Source organism: Cebus imitator, unplaced genomic scaffold, assembly GCF_001604975.1.
Source record: "Cebus imitator isolate Cc_AM_T3 unplaced genomic scaffold, Cebus_imitator-1.0 Scaffold6, whole genome shotgun sequence".
NCBI classification, from domain to species: domain Eukaryota; kingdom Metazoa; phylum Chordata; class Mammalia; order Primates; family Cebidae; genus Cebus; species Cebus imitator.
The window spans coordinates 14,459,256-14,462,508 of NW_016107321.1; the positions used below are offsets into that span (position 1 = coordinate 14,459,256).

General features: G+C 49.2%; 1 non-coding gene across 1 annotated transcript; it reads left to right on the forward strand.

The window, feature by feature from the left end:
* Window positions 1-776: 776 nt before the first annotated feature.
* LOC119472813 lies at window positions 777-916 on the forward strand. The gene has a single exon (XR_005201994.1). It is a non-coding gene; the product is annotated as a U4 spliceosomal RNA (small nuclear RNA).
* Window positions 917-3,253: the final 2,337 nt, after the last annotated feature.

The following is a 3,253-nucleotide window of genomic DNA, read 5'->3' on the forward strand; positions in this document are numbered from 1 at the left end:
AAACTGCTAGGATTACAGCTGTGAGCCACCACACCCAGCCAGGGGCTCTTGTAAACAGCAAAATCATCAGAAAACAAAAAATTCAAAATTTGTGGCACTAAGTGAATACTCTGAAAAATCCCCTTGTTTACACCACGAGAGCAGCAAGGAGGCAGAACGTGGGCCCAGGCCTCAGGGTGCTCTTTTGTTTCACTGCTCTGCAAATGACCGGGAAAGCACCCTTAGTGTTGATCTGGGGGTTACAAATAAACGTTAGCAAGCAGATGAGTTCATAAATACGGAATCCATGAATAATGAGGACCCGTTACCCATACTTCACAGTCATTACAGATAAAATCTTACATAACCTGCCCAAGGTCATGTGCATGTGAGTGGCTAGCCGAGGGCTGGAGTCACACCTTTTGGTACAGCTGCTGGTTTCTCCAGCAACACGTTCCTCCTCTTCTTTCAGCTGCCAGAGCCCACTCACGGGCCAGCTGCGTAATGCGGGAGTTACCTGAGTAAAGAAATCCAAGCTCCTGATTCAGGAAAGGAATTTCTGGGTCATCTGAATCCAGTATGTGGAAGGTTCAGATAAGCCAGAGGAAGCCTCAGATGACTTCTTGTTTCCTCTGAGACTTCCACCAAAAAATCCAGGCTGAATAGGATCTGTGCGAAGAAATGCAGTCACCCACGCTGGCTCTGTCTTTGAATCCTGTTCATTCCAATTCCTACTAGAGCAAAAGAGAAATTTCCAAAAAGCTATAGTGAGGAAAACAGACATAGCAAAATGGGTAAGCTCTGCACAGTGACAGTATCGGAGCCAGTGAGGTTTATCTGAGGCGTGATTATTGCTAATTGAAAACTTTTCCCAATACCCTGCCGTGACCACTGGAAATATAGAAGCATTGGCAATTGTCGACAGTCTCTACGGAGATTGAACTTTGTTAGAATCAAAAAGGAAAAAAAAGAGAAAAATGGATAAAAGTTTTTTTAAAACAGAAAGGGGGATAAAAAAACAGCCCTAAGAGAGGGGCCTCCCCCAGATCTCAGGTCCTGTGAATTTTCACTCCAGTATTTTCTTTCTGCCATTTCATGTTTTAGAGACGGTCTCACTCTGTTGCCCAGGCTAGAGAGCAGCGGTGTGCTCATAGCTCACTGCAGCTTTGAACTCTTGAACTCAGAGGTCCTCCTGCCTCTGCCTCCCGAATAGCCAGGGCTATAGGCATGCGCCACCTTGCCCACCTAAGTTTGATTTTTTTTTTTTTTTAGCAGAACGTGGTCTCATTAAGTTGTCCCGTCTGGTCTTGTACTCCTGGCCTCAAGCAATCCTCCCACCGCAGCTTCCCAAAGTGCTGGGATTACAGGCGTGAGTCACCGCACCAGGCCCCTAGTCACACTTTAAATTGGGAACAAGAAATTATATGGCCAGTGGCTTTAACTGCCATTAAACAATGGCCATTCTTGGTTCCTGCCCCAAATTCCAGACGTTTTTAGGCAGGGTCTGCTCAACGCGGAAGTCCTGTTTTTATCCCCAAACCTGCTCTTTCTGTAGTTTTCACCACCACAGGAAAACAGTTTCTTTCTCTCTCTTTCAGCTTTCTTAAAATCACATCTACTAACCTACTTTTCACCCCCTCCCCTGCCCCCGCCTTGGTCCAAGCCAGCATCCTCAGGCACTGGCCTCCCAACTCTTCTCGGTTCTTCTGTTATTGCCCCTCCTGCTCTATTCTCAGGACACCAGCCAGTGGGATTCTTTTCAACATTCTTTAGATGACGACACTCCCAAAACAGTTGGGTGGCTTTCCAGCTTACCCAGAGTAAAGGCCAAAATCCTGCAAGTCCCTGTATTATTTGATCTCTAATTCACCTCTGGAACTTCACACTCTCCTCCGTCCTCACTCCCTCTGCTCCAGCCACTTAGGCCTTCTTGGCTTTTTCTTGAAAAGGTCAGGCCCCTTCCTCCCTCAGGACCTTTGCACTTGCTGTCTCCTATGACTGTTTATATCTCTCTGCCCAGCTGTCTGCAGGCTCACCCCCTTCCCTCCTTCAAGTCCCTGCCCAGATAGCACCTGTTCACTACTTAAATCTTCCCTGCCTAGGGGTTCTGCTTCTGCCTGGTTATTGGCATCCCCCGTCCTGGGTAAGATCAGCCAGCTGGATCATCTCCAAAGCCCCGCTGCTCCCCCGTGGTCTCCTGGCAGCAGCTTCTGCAGATGCAGAACCGCACTGTGTGACCCAAGAGGGATGCACTCACCTCCACAGTCAACCTTGAATGAATGAGTGAGCGACAGCCAGAGTGGCTAGATCCCCAAAGTCCAGTCTACTGGGGAGGAAGGGAAACCCTTCCAGATGTTTTCCCTTTTTCTCAGTTTCCCTTTTGCTTGTAACGCTCATCACCATTTGACAGAGCATATTTATTGTCAATCTCTCTCACCAGGATAGAAACTCTCTGAGAGCAGGGGACACTTTTCACTTTGTTGGCCTTTTTTATTCCCAGCACCTGGGAGGGTTCCAGGTCCCTTGGAACCTGAAGGAGCAAATGGGGAAAGGTACCTACATGTTTGAGATTGGAAGGAGTTACAGACCACCACCACTTGCATGGCCCTGTGCCCTGCCCTCCTGCTGAGCTGCCAATGTGCCCTCACCCAGATGCCTCCAGTCTTCAGCAGGCAGCAGGAAGGAAGGAGAAATGGGGGCTGTGGTTTGCATTCCCCTGGACTCTTAGATAACTCAGCAATGAGGATGCCTGGGAACAGAGGCTGGGCAGGTCAGGGTGTTTCCAATTTTGCAACCTCAAAGAGAAGCTGATGAGTGAAATGAGGTGAATTCTCCTGGGAACACCTGAGGTTGGCCATCACCCGGCTGTGCTCCCAGTGCAGGAAACAGGCCCTTGGCAGCCATGGGGCCCCGAGGGAGGCTGGGCCCACGGGGAGGACTGGGGGGTCTGACGGGTCAGGGGAGGCCTCCAGGCCTGCCCATGCCTCTTTTCTCCCCAAGCTCCCTTCTCGTTCTGCCCCACTCCTCCACCAGCTGCCAGGCCTGTCCTCAGTCTCTCTCGCCTCTTTTGTTTTGTTTTCTCAGTTTTATGGCGTGCATCACTTTACAATAGGAGCATGACTTACATGCTGCTAAGGATACAAGGAGTAGCATTGTTTGGCCTTTACACTCAGAGGGTCCCAAGTTGCAGAGAAGACCGATCTACTCTTTCTTTTAAATTTCAATCATTTTGGGGGTGGAGGTGGTTTTTGGTTACATGGATAAGTTCTTCAGT